This window comes from Tympanuchus pallidicinctus, unplaced genomic scaffold (assembly GCF_026119805.1).
Source record: "Tympanuchus pallidicinctus isolate F22 unplaced genomic scaffold, pur_lepc_1.0 scaffold10, whole genome shotgun sequence".
Classification (NCBI taxonomy): Eukaryota; Metazoa; Chordata; class Aves; order Galliformes; family Phasianidae; genus Tympanuchus; species Tympanuchus pallidicinctus.
The window spans coordinates 4,206,496-4,230,055 of NW_026294619.1; the positions used below are offsets into that span (position 1 = coordinate 4,206,496).

General features: G+C 39.8%; 1 protein-coding gene across 22 annotated transcripts in view; it reads left to right on the forward strand.

Moving 5' to 3' along the window:
- ZBTB20 (zinc finger and BTB domain containing 20) overlaps nucleotides 1–23,560 on the forward strand; it is a 466,833-nt gene that overhangs the window by 275,581 nt on the left and 167,692 nt on the right. For 20 of the 22 annotated variants that reach the window (XR_008211397.1, XR_008211398.1, XR_008211401.1 and 17 more), the window contains one exon: nucleotides 9,215–9,317. The exons of 1 other annotated variant lie outside the window; for it this stretch is intronic. The gene's annotated coding sequence lies outside the window, so the exon portion shown is untranslated. Of the gene's footprint in view, nucleotides 1–9,209; nucleotides 9,318–23,560 lie in introns of all 22 variants that reach the window. One more of the 22 variants, XM_052704412.1, reaches the window with a different exon arrangement.

The window sequence follows — 23,560 nt, forward strand, 5'->3', positions numbered from 1 at the left end:
TGGTTAAAATGCAAAAGATAGAAGTGCCTCCTGACTTTTTTTTTTCTGAGAACGATCATCTCTCATTTTGGCTTTGTTTGAGGATGCTCTGCATGATCTCGAGGTGTCGCCTCCTCGACCCCGCATCTACTGCCAACTTACGTTCTGTTACAATCTATTAGGAATCTTGAGGCTTGAGGGCAGAATTTTGTGTAGGGATAAAAAATGCTTTCATGTTGGTGCTGTGGGATTTTTTTATTTTTTTTTTTTAATTCTTTCTCTCATTCTCCATTTCATGAAAATTCATTAATCTGTGACATTTAAAGACTCTGTCTGAGAGGTGTCTGGAGCAGCGGCCGGCTGCATACATCAATAGTTTCTCAGAGTCTGGCACTCTGTCAATATTTGGGGGCCTCAGTAACAGCACTTAAATGCACTGCCTGCCAGCCGTCACGCTCTTAGCATGTCTGTAAGAGTCTGAATGAGCGGATATTAGCACGTCAAGTCCTTTCACAACTGGCAACACTTTAGAGACAAACTGCTTGGTAGGTATCTCTCCTCTTCCCTCCCCTCCTGTTTTCTGGCATGCCTTCTTTGTTTATCTGATATGATTTATGTATTTACACACAAATATGCATCCTGCAAGGAGGCATTATAAATCCCGAAGCTGGAGGAGGTATTATGGCATAATCTATATAACAGTGGAAATGGGCTGAAGCTGGATTTGGACCCAGGACCAGATTAAGCTTGAGTTGACTCCTGGGCCAGTTGAGTCAGGAATGGAGTTTTGTTTGGATTTCACGGTGCCAAAATCTTTAGAGTTTAATTCCAAATAATGAGAATCTTGGACAAAAATTTTACAGGAAGTGCTACTGTGGCAATATTTCAACCAGCTCCAAACCAGAAGTGGAAAACAAGCCATTTCAAGACTTGGGTTGTATTCAAATCAAAGCTGTTAGAGCAGGTTCAGAATCCAGACCTTCTGTTCCTTTTTTAATCCTATCCCACTGCATAAATTGGATTCACAGCTGAATATTACTCTAGAATACCCATGAAACCTCCCTGTTTAGTGGAAAAAATCAGGGAAGCAAAATACAGCTTTTTCTTTTTTCCCTGTGTGGTAAGCACAGCAAAAGAATTTCGATTCACAAATATTCATTGTTCTCCTCCCCTCCCCTCTTTTATTTTATTGAATATTATGATCAGAGAGTGATCAGTGCCTTTTATGATGCATTCATGATTATTTTCTCTTTACCCACTGTTTGCCACCTTTTGCTTCTATGCTTCTTTGCTATGTCACTGAGGTTGGGGCTCTGAAACTGTGCTGTCTAGAGATGTGAGTGCCTACAGTGTCTGTGAATTTAAGTTGGCTTCTGATAGCTGAAGTTTAGGCAGAAAACAGCCCATGAAACTCCATCTGAATGTTTCCAAATATCCTTTTTGTAATATTCTTTTTTGTTCGTATCTCACGCCACATACTCCAAAAGGAGATGAAAGGATGGCTGCACAGTGAGCCCTCCAGTAGGAACATATCCATGACTGAAGTTCGGGAACAAATTCTTTGAAGAATGAATATGAACTTGGGAGCACTCAGAAATCACATCCTTATCATTCCTTCTTTACCACGTCCAGTAACACCAGCTAGTGCCCCTCAGCTGTGACCTTCAATGCTAGCTTGAGTCAACAGCTTCTTAATCCTTTTCCAATAACATCTAGAAACTTTTTTCAATAAACTGCCAACCCTCACCCAGTAACACCTGCCAAAATTTGGCATGATAACAAAATAGACAAAATTATTCTGCTAGAACTACCTTGCAGAAGTAAGTTAGCAATATATATATATATATTTAACTACCCCTTTTCAAACATTTCTCTGCTCTTTTTAGCATTCTCTTATCTGCTGTCTTTATCTTGAATTTTCCCTTTCTTCAGCCACAGCTGTGTCTGATCTCCATTTTCCTGTTTGTGTCTCCAGAGCACCTGCACTCATACAGTATTTTGTCACCTGTTGAAAAAATAAAAGGAAACCCCTGTGAAAGTTTACAAATCTCTCCACTGAGGTAGTGAGTAACAAGGGAGGCATTTATCCCTGCTTCGGGCCGGCAGCAAAGGGAAAATAAACAGGCTGAAGGCTTCCGTTAGTATTGGTGATGCTTCTGGCTAGATGGCAGCAATGGCCAGTAAGTACAATCGACAGAGAGAAGGATTTATTTTTAATTATAATAATTGCTTCTTTAGCATGGCATGGAGGGGAAGCAGGGGCATTAGCATGCGGGCGGGAATCGCTGACTGCAGATGTGGCCCTTGGACAGAGCACAGTCATGTTGATGCCGAGCAGCAGGGCCTGGAAGGCTTTAGTGGTCCCCTCGCAGGAGGCTGTGGATGAGGCTCAGCCTCACTGATGAGCTGGCTGCGAGATGGCAGCGGTATGTTTTTGCCTGTTAAAGAGCAGCAGTCTGAAGGATGGAGAGGAATTGTACTCCAGGGTAGCTGAGGTGAGCAGGACTGGGCCCATACAACAAATACGATCATGCAGTTATTTCTCAGGCTGCGCTTTGTTCTGCCTTTTACGGTCTCAGCAAATGAGCACGCGAGCTCACAGTAACCCACGCACCTTTTGTAACCAGGGAGTACATCTTATGACATAATGGGGCACATTCTCAACTCTGTCCCCAGTGTTTTAAAAACGTGACTGATTTTATTGTCTGTGACAGCCCCGTACGCTCTGAAAAACCTCCCCACCCCCAGCCCTCAGCACTGCACGTCAAAGTTGAAGAGTTCGTCATTTTGCATTAGTTTCTAGATTATTTATTTTCTAAGAAATTCTAGCCACCTTCTGAGTAAGCAAGTGGGCCCTATAGGAGGTGTGGGGTCTCCAAAGCAGAAGCACTCTAACCTCTTTCTTCCAGCCTCACAGACTGCTTCTGCCTCTTTACAGATATACCGTAGGACTGCATTAGGAGCTTGCATTTCCCATTCACACCAGTTGCAATATTGCGGCCAAACCTACATTCATAAGAATGTGGAGGTTACCTGCTTGGCATTTCAGCAAGCAGCTTTAAAGCCACCTGTCTCGCTCTCTCTGAACGGGCTGAATGGGTTTATCCCTAAATAATGGGGACATAAAAGTGCCAAGGGGATCCAGGGTTTCAGACTTCACTCATTACATGTTCCTATTGGTTCGTAGAAGCAGTAAATAAGATGCTTTCTTTTACCACTGGAACTGATGAAACAGGAAAAAGCTAGACTTGCCATCCATTCATATTTTACCTCTATTAATAAGTAATTAATTAAAAAAGAAAATGATGGTCCCATGATGGGCCACTAAGTATATGCAAGTGAAACTGTTGGCATTAAAAAGAGATTTGATTGCAGTCAAGCAGTTATTTATATTATAATAAATCATGCAGACTCTGGTTAAGATAAGCAATCTATTATGTTATATGCCATTCAGATGCACTTCAGGAGGTGTATCTAATGCTTAAATTTGCTTAGAGACAGCAGAGGTGAAGGATGGACAGACAGGCAACCATAAAGAAGTGAAATAACTCACCTTGGATGCACAAGCAGGGGCTGAACCAAAACGAGAAGACAAATCCCCCGCCTTCCTGGTCAAACTCATTAGCACTGGTCAAGTGAGTTTATTCACTGCTGTGTGTATCTGACCCATACTGTCTGCTCCCATGTCGAATGAATATTATAGAAAGACTAGGGCCAGGGCTGGTTTGCATTGCTACACTTGAAGAAGGGCCATCAGAAATAGCGCTAGAGAAGTCAGGAGCCGGTGGACTTGTAGTTTAGCCCTTAGATTCAGAGTTGGGTAAAACTGTTGAATATAATGTTTTCTGTGCCAAAATCTGCTTGCCTCAGATACAAGTGAGCCAAACCTATGGAAAATAAATAATCTGAGAAAAAAAATGTTAAAAGAAATGCTTTGTAAAGCCAAAAACTTTTGTCCTTTGTGTCTAAACAAGATTTCTGGCTTTGTTTTGAAACAAAACCTGCTTTAATTGAAATGTATCTAACACGAACAAATAGCTACTCCATTTTATAAAACTCCTAGGTGTTGTTGTTTTCTTCCTTTCAGTGTTCGCAGTTCAGTCAGCTACTCAAATAAATCAGTTATTTGCACAAGTCTAATTTTTAACTAGAACGTAGGCCCCTGGGGTCTTGGACTGTATATTTTCAATATAGTACATATTTATAATGCCAAGTACCCTGCATGGTACTCCATATACAGTAATAGCAAGCAGTCCAGTCCCCTGGAGAGATGGGGGCACTGGGGAAGACCCAGTGCATTTTTGCTCTTCATTTTTTATTTTCAGTTGTAGTAATATTTTGGAAGGTATTGCTTACAAGATAAAATTTGCATTTATTTGAGCTACTTACAAATAGGATTCACTGCAAAGCTATCATTAAAGGGAAATAAAGCAGAAGAACAAAAAATGCATTCTCAGCAAAGTTTGATACGTAGTCGCTTTCAGAGAACCTTGGTGCTACAGGAAAAATGTCATCATCTCACTCTAACACACCCTCTCTCCCAAAATGCTGAAAAACAAGCAAATATAGGGTTGTGTGTGATTTACTGAGATGCAGATACCAACCAACTATATTGTCGACTATTTCTAGTGTTTCTGCCTTGGAAGTAATTTAGCTTTTTCCTGCGTGATCACTCCTATCTTGAAACAGTTTCATTGAATGCAAAACCCAGTGCCTGTTTATCTGTGACTGACTTTCAAGGAGAGGGTACTCTGTGTGTGTTATACGTAGCTGGTGGAAACTGTAGGAGTCACTTCAAGTTTCTCTGTATGTTGCTCTTGTTCTTTTTTTAACCAATGTGGTTTCTTTTCCACTTTTTTTTTCTGCATTTTTGTGTGGTGACATACAACTTCATAACCATTTTAGAGAAAGGCTTACAGGACAGAGTAAGGTTCTGGTTGCTCAGTGTGATCAGTCTCATTCATCTTGCTCTTTTCTTGCAGAAGTGCCCCTCAGCATGAGTTGACATCCACAAAGCGCTCTGCAGTGCTGTAGCCTGGGTTCTGGTAGTAATGATGCTCTCTCCAGCTGAAGTTCTGTACAGTGTGTGGGTCTGATGCAGTTTTTGGTGCTGCCCCAGTTCCAGTTGAGAGGCTAAGGCATATGGCCCTTGTAGTCTTCTTGTAATGAAATTAATTTCTTCTTATGAAGCCAATTGGCTCTCTTAGTTAATGATGGAGAAAGATGCCTGTAGAGTTGCTTGGCCTTGCCTGCTAAGTCCTTGAAGATTATGGCCAGGCTTTTTGATAGAGAGCTCTTTAGCATTCACTTCTCACGACTGAATAATTTTAGCTGTAGAAAACACTAGTACTGGTGACTGATCCAGTGACTATCAAATAGGGATCTAGGATTAAAATATAAGAAAGTAGATTTTTCCAAGCACTCTGCAACTTCCCACTTATACTCCTACCTGGCTCCTAGGTCAGCTTTGTGCATGTTTCTGAAAATTTTTCTTGACGTCTGTGAAGATGCTGTGTCCTTACTTCTGAAAATCGGGGGCACTGCTGGACAAAGCAGGAGTGATCCCCAAGCTGTCAGATTTCTCTCTCACTTCCATTGTCTTACAGCTGCTACATTTAAAATTATCTGCTGATTGGTGCCATGTGATTCAAGGTAACTTGAAATGTGGTTGGAAAAAAGAGTAGATAAGACGAGTGGAGCTGGAGAATTGCATGAAGGAGCTGAGAGTATGTTGGAGAAGCATGTAGGAGATCAGGCAAGTGTTTTTACTGAGTACATGTGCATGTAGGGAGTAGGGAGCTATCTTCAGTAGTCTTCATTTGTTCAGGATTTCTGCTGTTATATTTTGGCAGTCTTACATCGTTAGTCTAATCCTAATGTTCAAAATATTCATATAGGATTATCGTGCCTCTGAGACTGGAACCTTCAACAAGTGAGATACAGGAGCACACCTTCTCCTGCAGTTACAGTCAGTGCCTTAGTGTAGAAAAATTTGGAAAAGTGGAATTCTTACTGCTAGTGGTTGCAGTTTTCTTTGTGCACCAACTACTCCTGTACCAAGAAAAAGCTTGTCTACACCAAAGCACAGGGCTACTTACTATTCTCATAATCCATTTCCTTTTACAAACAGCAGTGACTGATCTGAATAAATCAGAAGGGGACATTTACATCATATGTAGCCTCTTTTCTATGAACTTCATTAAGCCTTGGACCATTAGCTCAAGATATGTGATTATTTTGTTTGTTCAAACAGCTAGACGAGCTGAGTCTCCTCTGAGTGTTTCTTTCAAGCAAACCAGCATGACTGAAAACTGGGAGCTTGCCAGAAAATGTTACGTGAAACAGTAGTGGCAGGTTCATCTTAGTGTGGGTGGAGAGAAAACTGTACCCTCTATCTTACTACTTCAAACGTGCAGTGCCCATATGCCATAGATGAGCTGGTTTATGGATGGAGCATGAAGGCTAGTACTTGATCTGTTTCATGCAAACAGTGTGTGTGCTGTAGATATACTGTCTTGTGGATATGATTATCAGCTGTTGATGCAGTCTAAACACACAGCATCAATATTCAGTATGCTATATACTATCTCATTTTTCTCCTTTATATTTAGTGTTAGTATACAGAGCCAAATACTAAAAAAAAAAAAAAGGCAGAGGGGGTCACATGATTAAATTAATTCCATTAATTATTTAGAAACAATCAAAGGAAATACAAGACATCTGGCTTTAAGCCCAAACAACTCATGGCACTGCTGTTGCCTTGTAACCTCATCAGCTCTTAGTCCAGTCATCTCTCTTCTTCTTTCATTAAGGACACAGGAGATGGCCCCCCTTCTTTCCTGCCTTATTTCTGGCAGCTTGGAACACAGATCACAAGACTGGGCTATACAGTTGTCTGATTCTGTGTATTAAATCTGATTAGTTTTATGATGAAAAGACATCCTCCTGCATCCCCATGGTATACAATAGAGTTGCAGCCATAGGTTGTGTTTTTCTCAGCTTAAGGAGCTAGCTAGAAGGAAAATACTGTTGTTATTGCAGTGCTCAAAGTCCTTAAACATGTGTGTTATATTGTGCAGCATATACCGTATAGTGAGAGATGGTTCCTGTCCTGAAGGGTGCACAGCCAAGAGTAGAAAGGAATTGTCCCACTCTCCACTGTGTAGCCTCACCTGGAGCACTGTTGCAGGCTTAGTGCCACAACATCAAGACATAAAACTAGTAGAGAGTGTCCAAAGGAGGGCTACAAAGATGGAGAAAGGTCTGGAGGGCAAGTGGTGTGCTCAGCCCAGAGCAGAGGAGCTCAAGGGAGCCTAATGGCGGCTGCAGCTCCTCACAAGGAGCAGAGGGGCAGCACTGAGCTCTGCTCTGTGTGACAGCGACAGGGCCCGAGGGAACAGCATGGAGCTGTGTCAGGGGAAAGGCAGCTGGGGGTCAGGGACAGGGGCTGCACCACAGGGCGCTGGGCATGGAACAGCCTGTGGGCACGGCGCTGAGCTGTGAGAGTTCAAGGAGTGTTTGGCCATTGTTACCAGACACAGGGTTTGAATTTTGCGTGGTGCTGTGTGCGGTCAGGAATTGTACTCAGTGATCCTCGTAGGTCCCTTCCAACTCAGGATATCTTGTGATTCCGTAAAAGAAAGGCTGGAGAAGAAATAGCATCACAAGGAATGGAAGATTGTGTAAGAAGACTGGGGCGGAACCAGAAATAGAGGCTGGGACTTACCCAGTCCACTGGTCTTGGCGTACTTCTTTCCCTGGCTGAGGGCAGTGGTCCTGCCCTTTGTAGATGTGGCCAGGCATTTTCCATTTGAATAATTTTTCAGCAGAAATTCATTTTCTTGAAATACCAAATTTCCTTGGGAATAACTGTTTTACCCGAGAAAAGTCAAAACAAGTATGTCCCAGCTGCTCATTCTGGAAGGCTCTTTTTCTCTGTTTTCTAGCTAGTCTACAGAAAATGTTATTTGAGATATCTCAGGTGGATTTTTCTAGAACCACTTTCTCATGGGGAAAGAAGATCCACTTTTATTTTCACTTCCCAGCTTAGGAGTTTTTGCTCCCACCCATAATGATTACATCCCCATGATAAGAAAGTGCTGTTTTCTGTTCACATCTGATCCTGTGTTTTATCAGTACAGGTAACTTAATGCAATTTAATCATGCAGTTCTCGTGTTCTGTGCTTAGTATATTCAACTTCCTGGAACAGTTTTACTGGAGCAAAACAAAGGATCTCGCTGATAGTTAGGATTCTACTTTTCTGCATACTGGTGAATGTGAACCCATTTTGATTCATAGCAAATGTGTTGAAGACACTCTCATTACATTTACTGTTAGTTGGGGGGTACTGACTTCTTACATTAATCCAAGGAGCATGCTTTCACTGGCTGCTGTTCTCTTAAGAGTTGCATTGAAGAACTTTTTTTTTTTTTTTTTAATGAAAAGGCATTGAAAATTCTATCACTGTAAGGTTATCTTGGCAGTCTTTTACTTACTCTTTAGTACTGTTTTGAAGATGCACAATCCCAGTTATCCATTTAAAAAGTTCTCCTGAAATGAAACAAGCTTCCTGGGTTCTGAAAAGTTTACTTGAGACTGCTGCTCCTTATCGCTTGTACTATTCCATAGCCTACACTTGTCCTCAGAGAATGATGGCATCAGATGAACATATTGGCTGTGATTTTTCAAAGTATGCAGTTAACCACATTTGATTCCCACTGCATTTGATGCATGTTAACACTACCTTCAACAAAGGCAGTGTTAGGCCCATGTAGAAGGCTTTAAAAAAACAAAAAACAAACACCACCTCTAGCACCCTGGGCTATTTGCAGGCAAGAACATATGTTGTAAGTGCTTATACTGCATTACAGGGTTTTTGAAGGGACTTAACCTGCTCTATGAGTAATAGCGTAGTGCATTTGATGCTACAGTAGGTATGTTTCTCTGATGTTGTCCCTTTAGGTTTATCATATGTTTTCAAAATATTGTATCCTCTGAAGCTGATTTTAGAGACATATTCTCCATATCCAGTAACTCGCAGCTGAAGCTATTCCAAGGTTTAATGTATTTGTTTATTTCCTCGTACTAAAGCCAATGCTTTTCATTTTGTTGTCCTCAAATGTAGTCATTATGTGTAGCTTGTTGTTTATATAAAACTTATATTTTTCTTTTTTTTTCTTTCCCTTTACTTTGCCTTCTCTTAACATCTACATGGCATGCTGATGGCAAGAGCAGCAGTCGTTGGCAGTTTTCCTCAACTCAACAAGAGAGAGAGAGAGATTTGGTTGGAATGAAACCTTGCTCTTCGTACAGCCTGATTGAGATGCAGCTTTGAAAGGTATCATCCCATTTTCTGTCTTGAAACCAAAGATGAAAACTACTAACAGGTAGAAATTTCAATGCCAAATCACCTGTTAATTCACTGCAGAAAAGCCCTTTGGCAGTTCGATTTTCACTGTCTCCACTTGGAACATTTGTGTGGCAAATAACCACAGTATCTGTCTGTACTTGTGTTTTTGGTAAAGAAGCTAAGTTGATCGGGAGTGTTTGGACTGAAATTTAGGTTGTTAGACAGATAAAGACTTTTATTATCTTGGTCTTGCTTTTTGACTGGAGTAGCATTCATCACTCATATAATTGAGACTAATACTGAAAGTACCAATCCTGAAGTAATATGCTCTACATGGTAAAGTGAAAAGAGATTCATTTAAAGTTCTATGTATGGAGAGTCCAGACCTGCTTCATATCCTGGTGGACAGAAGTGAGGTATATGATGAAACTGAAAATGAAAGCTGTGAAATACTCTGTCAGTAGTAGTGATACTTACCTTTTAAGAGCACTACAAGTCAGAAAATCATTTCAAATAGAGTTAAAATGTTATCCTTGGAGTGCTATACAAATGCTCCTTCTGAACCATGCTTTGCAAAAACAGCCACTGTTTGTTAATATGGCGTTAAAATTTTGGACTCCACCCACAGAAATTAATAACATTTTTGAAATAAAAGTGATGTAGGATACTGACACATTTATGTCCATATGTTCTTGGACGTGTGTCCTCCAGTGCATGATAAAACTAGAAATACCAGATATTCTTATTTTTCTTATTTCCTGTAAAGCCATACTGAGAAAGGGGGAGAATGTAAACGATGGCAGATTGACAGGCTTTGGCCCAAGGATAATTGTACAGCAGTACCATATTTTATATTTTTTTGCATCCTCTTATCTATTCTGTTCTACTGGTAGTACCAGTTGACTTCCATGAATAAATGTAATTTAGAGCAGACTTGGGCCATGCTATTTATATCTGTGCAGACTGCTCCATGCTTGTGCAACAGTTATTTCTCGAGGATCTGCAGCATTGTCCAGTGTCATGCAGTGCTTTCCTATGTATTTATGACATGAAAAATGTTTTGAAACAACATGACAACAGTAAAAGCTGCATAGTAACAGAGTTACCCTTGGCTGTCCATGTAATATGCAATTAATGTGGTTACTGTGCTCTGAAGCCCTTCCAAAGCTGAATAAGATATTCTGAAAACTGGTTAAATACATTTTTTTTTCCCAATTTTCTTAAAGATTTCCATTTCAGATGCTACAATGATAAGAGCATACTGTAATACATGTCTTCAGCAGCAATAATAATGAAGGATGTGAAGTATATCCCCAAAATCTAAAGGTGTGAATTCTAATCAACAGTGAACTCTGTGAGAATTCCATGTAGTAAAACCTAATTCCGTGCTGAAGGGGAACACTGTGAACATCCAGCATAAAATAAAAGATGTTCTGTTCTCTGCTGTGCTATCTTGAGCCAAACTCGGGATCTAAAAGTGAAGCAGGGTTCTTTCATCACCAGTCATAAAGATGCTGTAAGTCAGATTGTTCCCCTAGGCTATATTTGACAACGTAGTAAATTGAGCTTTAGGAACTTTCTGCAAGATCGAGAACTCTGCCACCTCAAAGCATAAAGCATAGATCCACTGTAAATTCATTCTTTCTCATGCAGTTTTTGAAAATGTTTTGATGCTTTGACTTCATGCTTGCAAACTGCATACTTTATTTGGTATCTTGTGTCCCTCACTGCTATCGTTAAAATATGGAAGGGGTGGCAGAAATGTGATCTCATGCCCTCACATGATCACATGAAATCTGCACTTTGGAGATATCCACTAGTGCATGGTGTGTTAATGTCAATTATGATCAAGCACCATCAGCTGTTTGTTACTCCCCTGCATTTTGTCATCTTCCTATTGAGTCCTTATAACTACAGTCTTCCCAGAATGTTGCACAGGCAGCTGTAAGAGCAAAATCTGATCTGTGTTCAGAAGGGGATCAGAAAATATGCTAGATTTTGTGTATGTGTATCAACACCTCCAATTCAGTGAGCTGTGTTGAGAAGAGTGAAAAAAGCTAAGTCTTGTTTCTTTCTCTAAATGAAGCTAGAGTGGTACTGGAAAAGTACAAGGACAAATTCTTTTTTATATAAACTCTAGAGAAACTAATGGACAGACAAAGCTTCATAGTTTTGATGTTAGGATGAGTTTGAGCAGAATTAAAATTTATCTAAAATTCTTATTGTTTTTCTCTGCCCTTTGCTTTTCTGTGTTGTGTGATGAATGCATCATGCCCAGATTTTGCAATTGCAGCTTTGTGCTTAAAAGCCACATTGACACAATGAATCCTTACAAAATTATGTTTCTGAACTCTTGCAGGGAGTTTGTAGTTTGGAAAGACTGAGCTGCATGCAAAGCTTTTCACTTCAGAAATGTTGTGTAGTTGGACTTGTACAATTTCCTTCCTTCTTGGTAGGCAAAGATGATTCTGAGTCTGATGATTTTGGTGTCTGGGAAAGAAAAAGAGGCAGAGGAGGGAAGAACTTTCCGATGATATTGTTGATACAGCTATCCTTAAAACCTATTATTTGGAATTTGGAGAAGTTTTCTATTTGTTTTCCTTCTCTCTCTGACCGAATTAATGTCATAGGACCTCCCCATGGACATAATTTATATGACAAATGAATTACATTAGAATTTGCTGTCATGATAGGAAACCTCTTGTTTATGGTAAATTTAATATGTTTTTGTTGACTTCGCTCTATAAATATTGAGCTACCAGCTATAGTTTGTTTTCTTTATTTCTTAAATAATTTTGAATGTATAGCAACTTATTGTCAGTATTAAAAATATTTGAAAATATAAATAATTAGGAGAAACATTGTAATTCAGCTGTTTAGAACAAAATTTTAGAACAAAGCTTCTAAAGTGGCACTAGCCTTTCCTTTTTAAAAAGTATAGGTTACTGTAGAAAAGAGTCAAATAATAACTGGTTTTCAAGTGTACTCATCAAATCCAGGTTATTCTAGAGTAAAAGCATTGACTACCAGTCAGTGCAGTGTGTTGTAGGAAGGAAAAGTATATACCATTTTCCATACCATTTCAGGATTGTCTCCTCTGCAGCATTGGTATCAACCTTTTGAAGCCTGTGGATCTTTTGGTTGGCTGCTCGTTCCACCCCATTTTCGTGTCTACTCAGTCTACTGACTTCACTAAGATAATACACACATTAAAACATCTAGCTTTTTTTTCCAAGGCTGTACTCACTTTTCTGGAGGGCTGAAGAGACGTGAGAGTGTGCAGATCCTTGTGAAAACAGCCAGCAATTTACTGACCAGAGCAGAAGGTAGTTTGCTGTAATTGAGGGCCAAATACAAGTTTGGAATTTATATGGATTTTAAAAAATCTTCAGTTACCCTGCAGCGAGGTACTTATTCTTAGGTTGGAAAATGACAGTAAGTTTCCTTTTCTATAGAGAATAAAATGCAGAAAATAATTTAAATGGGGATAAAATTATGCACAGTAAATCTTTAATAATTTATGTTTTGATTATATAGAATAATCCAAGGAAAGGAATTCCTTTGGTAAAAATGCTAAAGACAGAAAAATATCCTAACGTTAATTCAGAAAAATATTCAAACCAGTGCTTAAGGTTAAGGCTGTGCACCAGCACTGCATGGATGAGGCACGTCTGTGCCCTGTCACGGGGTTTTTGTCCAAATGTGGCAGGGCTGCAGTGGCCAGCCAGCATCCAGAGCAGGATTCGAGGAATATCCTCTGTTAACTGCAAGGAGTGGCAGAGCTGGTAAATTTGCCTCAGGGGATGATAGCAGGGAAAGGCTATTGTGCCTAGAATGTATTTTGAAACACTGGATGCACTTTTTTTTTTTTTTTTTTCAGTTTTCTATTTCCATCCCACATTCCCTGCTTTTATAAAGGACTCCTAAGTAATTTCCAAATTAAATTACCTCTCTAGCAGTTTTGTAACCCTCATAAATATGATAAAGACAGACTCTCTGTCTCACTTTTTCTTGTGACACTTAACCATCCTATGGCATGCTAAAAATCTTCCTTCAGCATCAAGACAGCATATTTCTTTGGTTAAAGTTCAGAGGCAAATATAAAATAGTTATTTGTGTTAGGTCTGCTCTAACTCTGATATTTTTTGCGGTGATAATTTATTTTCCTTTCTGCACACGAGAACATGGTGTTGTCCCGCAGTCCTCAGTTTTAATATGAAAATGGATCAAGTTCAGGTTCTGACACACTTGGCAGAGCACCATCGTTTCTCTACCCCTCCCTCAATCTGGGCCATAATTGTGGATATCCTGTGGATGGCAGCCCAGAGACTGCCAGTACTGGGAGCATACGGAAAGGAAGAGATGATGGCAATAGCTGTGTCGCTTGACCTGACATTTGCCTCATTTCTCGGCCACAGAGCGTGGTGAAGGGAGCAGAGAGTCTAGTGTGAGCTGCATGCAAGAGGTCATGGTTTTTAGGAGCAGTCCCCCCCACCTAACTCAGATATTGTTAGTGGGTGCTGTCTGTGTACGTATAAATAAGGGCTATTTTGCATAAAGAGAAAGAATGCAAAAATAGGTAAAACTGTACTCTAGGTAATTCCGGTGCTTACAATTAAGTTGCACTGGAGATAGATGTTAACCCCATAAAATCCCTGGGTCACAGACCACCTTACAATAGACCCCGACAGCTTTGTGGAGACAGATTATGTCAAGCCCTCAAATTTGGAAGTGTAGCAATTCCTCTGTAGTAAGATTGCAAATGAACACCCATTCGGAGATTGCCAACATTATCACAGTTTGTCAGGGTGATCTCACAGCCCACAAAGCGCCGTAAGAGATTGCTTTACAAGTTCTGAAAGATTAGAGTGTTGAAGTATGTGACACCAGAATGATGCTTTGATGCCTGGCTTTGTCAGTCAGCCAGACAAATAAATAATATCCGCTGTTTTTATTAGTGTAAAGCATAACAGGTAATGGAAAAGTATAGAGAAACATTTCCTTGTCATGGCTACACAGAGCACTAAAATATAGGCTGAACAAAAATTGGATGCGTTAATGTCAAATCCTTAGAACAGGCAGTTGTGTACCTACGTGGGTCAGTAACTGCAGAATGGCATTTATGTCTATTTCAGCAGCTGGTACTTTAAAGCATTAGCATTATGGCATGGCTAAATGAAACAGCAAAAATCGGCAGTCTTGGGGTTTGGTCATTTACTGAAGCACGAAAACGTATCTTGTAGTGAATGAGGGATGGAGTTCTGGATAGCAAGGAGCAAAAGGTCGGCAGTACGGAAACCATGGGTTCCTCTCCTGGCCTTGGAAGAGGCCAACACAGCTGTACAGCTACAATGTGCCATGGAAGTAAACAGCAGAAGAGTATGAAAATGAAATTCAGCATTTCTTTCCATGTCAGGAGCTGTGGAAATGCTTTGATGTAACATGGAGACAGAGTTCTGTTATGAGTTTCAGGTATTTTAAACTTTAGAGATCAAAATAAGAATAATCTCAAAGCATATAATTGCTTTTTCTTTTTTTTTTTTCTTTTTAAACTTCCTGCCAAAACTGAACTTAACAGGATGCCTTTCTTCTAGATTTGTTCAACATTCAGCCCAGGCTTCAGTATATGATGCATGGTCTGAAAACCATTTGTGGAGCCTCAGATAGCAACCATTTATGTTGTAAAGAGTTCCAAAGAAGGCAAATTCATCAGTTTTTGTGCTTTAATACAGACTACTGGTAAATTTTTATATATACTGGAGTTCTACCAAGGCTTAGCCATAGATCTGATTATTATAAAGGCAACTCAGCCTTTAATTTTTGTGGAACAGAAGATCTGAACTGCGCATTTGTTGTACTTGTTCATACTTAGGGTGCCATTACATTGTAGGAACTCAAGATCAGATGCTAATTTATGTATCACTGATCCACCTACAGGTAGAAAACCATCTCTCCTGCCTTGACACCAAATCATTATTTATCCTTGACCTGGGAGATTTTTTGTGCCTAATTCCCCATCCCCGTGAGCAGCAGAGAACTTGCAAGTAGCCAAGCATCAGTTAACAGTTGTTTACACAAACCTTGAGATTGCTTGGATGAAAGACCCTGTGCAAGGGCATAGAATTATTATGACTATTATTAACTGAATGCCTAAACCTAGACAATGTATTTGCACATGTAAGTAATTATGATGCACTTCAAGGCATTCTGTTTGTAATGCTTTGTAATGCTTTGCTCTCCATTTCCTACAAATCAAATTACTGAGGGATAGATTTGATTTCCACATCATTTTGAAAATATTTTCTTTTTCTTTTTTTAATTTCCTTTGTATTAATTTTTTTCAAAGTTCAAAACACAACCAACTGTGACTAAATGCATAAAATCAAACAAAACCCCCTTAAAGTATAACAAAATTAAGACAGCCTAAGATGATATGCAGCAAACAATGTAAATCATACCTAACAAACATGGTTGTAATAATATACCTTATCCATGTCTGATCCACTAATAACAAATACTTATTCAGAGAACAAATAACTCATTCTTCTTCTTAGCGAGAGAGAAGCAAGCCCCAAATTCAAATCATATCTCGCAGTTTTAACAAATACGAAAAACCTGCCAAATCTTCTTATAGAAATCCCAACAATCTTCCATTTTCATTGTATCTCCTGGGAACAATGGGATTGGGAGGAGGAGAAAAAAGGGCAGTTTTTACTGGAAACGTGGGTCTTGGTCTTGTGCCTTTTCCATGAGAATTCCTTACTGCCTTCTGTTGAAAGGTTTCTGTTGTGGGTACTGGGTTCAGGCCAAAACCAGAAGGCATAAGCTGGTGTTGTTTTTAAGAATTAGGGATTTTTCCCTTCCCCTCATGAGAAACTTCTCCAGAACTGTAGGCTCGCAAGATTGTTATGAGAATAAAGATTGCTACTAGACTGTAATTAATACTTTCCTCTCTGCAACATGGCCAGATAGATTTCTGCCATCTTCCCATTTCCTTTCTGGTTGCAGAAAAGATTATTATTTGTTTAACAGAACAGCAGCATCCTCTCTGTCCTACAGTCAGGGAGCATCACCCTCTTCTTCAGTTCCTGTTGCCCTTCCCTGATCTGTATTTGCTTCAGTGGAGTTCTGGCCACACTGATGGCATGGTTACCTGCAAAAGGGGCAGAAGGCTGCAGAAGTTGAATTGACCTCCATGGTGGGTGGACTTGGTGAGGAGGGACATGGGAACACAAATTCTAGTATAGTTAGAGCCTCACAGATCAGAAATTAGAATTTGTCTTTATGTTCTGACTCTCCATTGCAAAATTATCTGCTTTCTGAAGCACAAGCCTGGGTAAACCTACAGTGTTTTTGTAAGAATGTCCTTTTTGTAACAGTTCCCATTGACAGAGACAAAATGCTCAGAATATGGTTTAGTGAAGGGAGAACATATCATTACATCTCAGTTGTGCTTTCTTCCTTTTTAATTTTTTCTTTGCACCCATAGACCAAAATTCTTTGTATTTAAGTGAAAATTAATTATTTTCTATACTTTCATGATTCTTTGATGAAGAGAGCTGGAGCTCTAGGCTTAAGCCTAGTGCCTGCCTTAGTCAAAATGGCCAAAGCAACAGAGACAAAGAGGCTCCTGGATTTAATCTGCAGCACAGTTGTGCTGCCCTACAACATGAGAACTCAGTCACTCGCTGAAAACGTGATTCAGGAATTGAACTGATGGCATGCTGGCCCAGTGTGGTGTGATCTAAGCTGCACTGACTCCTGCAGTTAATCTTTCCAAATCAGGGTAGTAGTTTACATGTCTCCATTCACATCAAGAGTCTTGTCTGGTGTTTATAACTCTCTCAGCTTGTCCATGTTTTTGTTGCTTAAATGGTCGTGGGTTTTCACCTTGTTGGATCTTCCTTGTGAAAGCTCCATTTATTTTTTTGATCAGGATGAAGTTTGGTGAGTCTGCTAGAGCCTGATGTGATTTTTCACTCGTGGCTACTTTTTGAATTCTTGCAGGGAAATGACTGCATGCACAGTCACTGGTACATTCCGTGGTAGCAGGAAGAGTTTGCTTATGTGCTGTAGCACTGAGGTGAGACCTGAAGGTCCAAGACCTGCCCAAATCCTGTATTCTCCCCAGAAGGCAGCAGTAGCAGATGTTTGTGAATGACAGCACCTATCCTGTAATATGACCAGGAAAATAATCCACCGTGGAAATTTCACTTAATTGTCCTGAAGTGAAGCACGGTTTATTGATGCAACTGAAGAGTTTTACGCTTTGTTGTGTTTTGGTTATAGAAGAGCAGTAAAACTGTTTTCATTTAGCACATTATCAGTGCTAACAGCCATCAGTTCTAGGGAATTCTCTCATGCACAGTGCCTTCAGAACAGGGAAAGTAAACTTCTACAGTACTTAGCATAGTCTTCAAATTCTCTGCACACGCATCTAAGAAGTGCAACAAGTCCCTGAGTTATGGCCTAGTGTGAAGGCAAGCATATACAACTGCTTCCTTTAATCTTGCTGATGGGCAGCTAGAATAGACATACAAAATCTTCATAAGGCATCAAAATAAACATACAGATGTTCTCCATCTCTCTCTTCTTGCAGTCACCATGTATCACACAATACACAGACGGTAATAGATCGTATGTCAGGGGAAAACACAGACTACACCCCATGCAGCCATCACACCTTGAAAATAGGCATAAAATGGTGAGTCAATATGAATACACAGCTCCTAACAGCCTAATAGAATAGATCGCACCACAGCCAGGTACATCTGTTCTCAGCACTAACCATTATCATTAGTTTAAAACACTTAAAATCACTGAGCTTCCGCAGGTCTGGGGACAGATTATACCAGGAAGAATCTGCTAAATAGATTTAGCAATGTAGCAAAGAGGGACCTTGGCTACATTAAAATAGTACATTTTGCATCTCGAAGGCTGTAGGCTGTTTTCAGAGGAGCAGTCTGAATGAGGAATGATGCTAACACCATGCAGCAATTTCTTTATCATCATTTAAATATAGAGCTTGAAAGTCTTGGACAAACAATTGTGCCAAACTGCGAAACAATTTATTTGTGAAAAGTCAGGCTTGCCTTCTCTAGGAAGCCATCAGTTGTCCTGTAGCATGTGTTCTCATCAGACTAATGCATGAGATACAAATATTGAACTGTGACTGGACTGGAGTGTGAGTCTGACAGAAAGAATAAATCTCTGTTAGGTAGGAAAAGAAACAGGGAAAAAGAAAAAATAACAGATTTCTCCAAATCTCTCTGTCTTCCCAGTCTGGTATCTGACTGCTCTGACGTGTGAGATACAGGTTCTTACATAGACATTTAAGTCAGTCAATTCATGAAGGCTTCAGGGAAGGCTTCAAAAACAAACAAAAAAGAAGTCTTGATATACATGCATCAATGATTGCTGAGGTATAATGCTATTGCTTGTTTCAGGTTTGCTGTAGAGAGGTTTTCCAAGGAATGTGACTAATTCAATAGGAACAGAGATGGTCTGACTCTTCAAAAGAGGTGGAAGTGAAACTAGGCAAAATGCTGGTGATAAATGTATGAAATACTGGTTTTGGTAACGAAAAAGGACAGAAAGATGTGGAAAAAAATACATGTATGTTTTGTGTATTAGTGGATAACAGGTCCAGGGAAATAGATAAAAACGCTTTAGCTTTGTTTCTTACAGATTTTGTCAGGGTAATAAAGAGAAATGTTTCAACTTTATGAATAACAGTGGGAGACAAATGCATATATCTTCTCCCAGACTCAGAATTCCTCTAGAATGCTCCTGCTATTAAGAGAAAAAGCAATTACAGGTATGCATGGAAGGATAACCCTTTTTTTTTTTTTTTTTTCAAGTTCACTCCTTATTCATCTTTAAGAGAGGACTGAGATCCACTGTTTCCACAGCATCATCTTTTTCATATCCCTCCCATTACTCATACCACAATTAAAGAAAAGTAAAGGCTGGCCCAGCCATCAGTTCTGTATTTCTCCACCACAGAGTGGGCTGGTTGTGATGTCCATTGCCAGTATGGCAGTAGTGTTTGCCAGTTTGACCTGCAGTTTGTTAGGCTGCTTTAATTTTTTCTTAAAGGCCACCCTTCCTTTCAAAGTCTTGAGGATGATTCTTGATGAGGAAGGTGCTGCACTGGAGACCTTGAAGGATTCTTTTCAGGGAGTCTTCTTTGAGCAAGAGGAGTTTGAAGAGTCATACATTTTTAAGGCAATGTGAACACGTTTGTGGAAAGAAGATAAGCAGATATGCAAGATGTAACGAAACTCCATCAGTTTCCAGAAAGTTCAGTGTTGTCTTTGTGCAGAACATGCCTCTGGTGCAGTACAGTAGCAGAACAAATAAGCTTCTATATTCCTAGCTTTATCTTCCAGCTGTCTCTGGATTTTTTGAATAGCACTTCCTCTGCTTACTCTTTACCAAATCCTGGAAGTCTGTAGTGTAAATAAAAAGGAATTTGGTGTCAACGGTGTGCAGCACATAGTGTAGATGTCTTTATGAAGCAGAAGATCGCACACAAAACATCATAGGGTACCACTTTGTAATCAATTCTGCTAAATGTATCTATCTCATCTTAATGGACAGTACTTTCATCTTTGAGGTTCATTCTTTTTCTTCTCAAGTACAGTATAGCATAATTAGGCACGAAAACTTTAGGACTTAGAAAACTCTGCCTAGAAAAACACCAGGTTGTGTGTGCTTGGGAGCATGGATCGTGGTTAAAAAGCAAACAAAAAAAACCCAACAACCCACCAAGTACAACAAAGAAAAACCCTGCTGGATATTAATACTGCTTTCCTATATAGGTTACATCAAATCCTGCATATAATGCATGGAGATCAGAATATTACTGTGACAGCTCTGTTTCTCTGGCACAATCAGCCTGCCCGTGCTAAAGGAGAATCTGTAATTTTCTCAGGAGGCAGTCTGAGCCTGTGCACTTAATTCCCTGAGGAACTGGTGGTTAGCATATATCTCACCACTCTCTGCTTCCCATGGGAAAGGTATATGTTTCATTATGTCTCCTTAAATACAAATACAGGGCATCAAGCACATTGAAGTGCCCCACCGGATCAGGAAACCATATTGCACCCACTTCTAACTCCGGAGAAAGAAGAGGGGAAGAACTAATTCATAGTAGATATGTGAGATAGCACGCTCGCAGCAGTATCTGGGTGGTGCTCTGGCAGCATGGCAATGGTCAGGGAATTAAAAGTTGAATAGAATAGGTGAAAAGCAGAAACTCTGGCAGGAGGAAAGGGCAGCTTGTGGCAAGAAATAACCCACAGCGTATGCCTGTTTGTTCAGCTCAAGCAAGAGGATAGGTGGGATATAATCTTTGTAAGAAAAAACAACTAATAAAGTTGCCAAGAACAGATATTTTATAATCTGTGCTAAATCTCTGCTGGAAAACATGAACAGCAATGAAACTGAGAAGACACTAAAAGAAATTCGGGGCAAAGTGCCAGACGCCCAGACGGAAGCAGAATGTGGACCAAAAAGCTTGCGACAATTGGGTAATTATGGTTTATGAATTTCAGCTTTAATCTGTAGTTCAGTGAGTCCTGATTAAATATCTGTTAAACACAATTAAAGTTTGTTTTTGTATTTCACCGTCTTGATCAGAATAATTAGAGACTGCGTGTTTCATGTCAAAAGTAGCAAGAGGAATTTTAGTGAATGAACATCGTTTTTAAAAGCCATTTGTAGCACCAGCTGTTGGCATTATTTTATATTTTAGTGTTATCAGCATAAAGACGGGTCCTCTCAATGCTGAATGCTTTCCAGCAGGGCTAAGATGCTGGGAGAGGCGTGATACAGCAGGAACCGTGCTTGGCCACAGGGCTATGCAGAGCGCCTCGCATGAAGCTCTCCAAGATACAGCGTAAGACCGTGCACTGAAGTGGCAGAGGGCAAGAAGTGCTGTATGCGGCTTGTGTAGCACCCAGCCTGTGCTTCTCTGCCGAAGATGCTTCAGATAGCAAGTGTGACCAGTGTCAGGAAAAATTGCTGGTTGGAGCTGCTGAGCTGAATTTGGATTTTTTCATTGCAGGGTCTTATCAAAAGCTCTGGGTGTCCCGAGGGTTAAACGTTGGAGTGTCAACCCAGAATGATAATTGTGGTAGCATTACAAACACTTCTGGGAAGGAACCCATAAACTGTGCCAGTAGTACCTTAGCAAAGGCAGCAGGCTTCAGGAATGACCTATGTGGATACTGAAAAGGATAGGTATGCACATTCCAGTTTCTGCAGGGACTTCCTAAGTGGATTTGTCTCCATTTATAGCTGTTTCAATTAAGTGATGAGAGGAGAAAAGGTCCTTTAAGCTTTTCCTCTAAAGAAGAGGAAATGAAAAAGGTTTAGTGGGAGGAAAGTGGGATAGTTTTGAGTAAAGACACACTGAGATACAACTTCCATAGATAGAATATATTTTTTCGGGAACCTGAAATGTATCCAAGTGTCACCTGAACATGGTTAGGGTGTGTAAATAAATCCTGGGGCGTATGTGTGTGCATGTATGGCTGACCTGTTTTTAGCCTTCATCTCTCTCTTTATCCCAGTGAAGATGAATCTTCAGTCACATTTAGTGATGCCTAGGGAGGAGGAGTAAATCTCAAATAGAATAAGCTAAAAATTGAAAATGCCTACTAAAGACGCTTGAAAGACAACTCCAGTTTCTCCTCTTGAGTAAGTGTTCTACTGCCTGTATGTCTAGTTTACTTCAAATAATGTAGTTCCTTTGACCTTTTCAGTTTCTGTCTCTGTGATGAGTGTCAAAAGAAGAGGCATGCAGCTCTCGTATGTGGAAGAGATTTTATCTTCAAGCATGGGACTGAGATGACAGTCCTACTGCAGTCATCCTTTAATAACTAAAGGATCTTTTAGCTTTTGGTCACCAAATCCTTTAGCTTTTGGTCACCAGTGACCTAGAGAAAGGGGTCTATGTGGTTCATTACCATCATGCAGAACCATTTTGTTTGCTGGCAGTTTAATCATTCATTTGTGCTATAAGCTTGAAAATTTAAGAAAAATATTAGCTTGTCTATAGCTTCATTTTTTTTCCAACACTGGTCAGCTTTTTATACTTTTTCACCTACCTTTCCAAGTAAGAGGGGGTGAAATAGTGCCGGAATTTCTAAATTAGCCTTCCAAGGAAATTATAGGTCTATTAATTCCTAAGTGAAATCAAGGGTAATGGTGAAAGAGTTGAACAGAACTTAAAAATCAAAGATAGTTTGGAAGACAACATCAAAGGCGTATCAAAAATATGGTGGTCTTTTTATAAGCTGCAAGCCCTGAAGAGATGGTGCCCCTAATAGAGCTGAGGGAGAAGGGATCAAAGTGATGATCATATGCGTCTTTAAAGCAGAATGAATATCAGGAGTGAATCTATGAAGTGACAGGTTTTGGATGAAACTTTCATAGCACTGGGATTGTTTATCAAGTTTTTATGCCCAGGTACAGTGCAAATGATCAGATTGCACCAGGGACAGGGGGAAAGAATACTTGGCTCGGGATAGGAAAAGTAAGACCAATTGTTGTCTGTGGAATGACAACATCTGTGTTTAAATGTGTATATTTATACGTATGTTACAACAAGTATCTTTTTAAGATGTGTATTTTATTAATTTGGACCATATCCTCTTTCTTCAAGAGAAATTTATTCTAGTGGGAAAAAGAAGACATCCCTGGCAGTTGGTGAAGTATGTGATTTTTTATTTTCACTTCATAAAGTTAGGAGAAGGGAAATGGAGGTAGGGCTTTTCTTTGTCTTCTCTTGCATTTCTGAATTTCTCTGATTTTCCCTCAAAACCAGCTGCTTAAGTGTATCTCACCAACTGCCTGAGCTTGTCCAAATCCACTACCTTTATGTCTGAGATAAATAAAATCAGGACAACATGTAGGTCTCTAATACAAGTTCCTTTATATGGGGATGGGAAGGGAAATGGAAATCCTGACTTATAATTCTATGTGTGTAGGACTTTCACATTGTGTGCACAAGCCCAGAGGAAAAAAAAAAAAAAAAAAGGAACTATTTCTTCTTTTGGCAATAGTATACATAGTTCTTCCACAGAGTTTTATACTATGCCTGAGGGTCATTTCTCTTTTAAAAGAAGCACTGACAGCTGTGATGAATGGCATTACCTGGAAAGAGGGAATATCTAGATGTTTAAACAGATCAAGTTTCTTCTTATAGCACAGTAAACATTAGG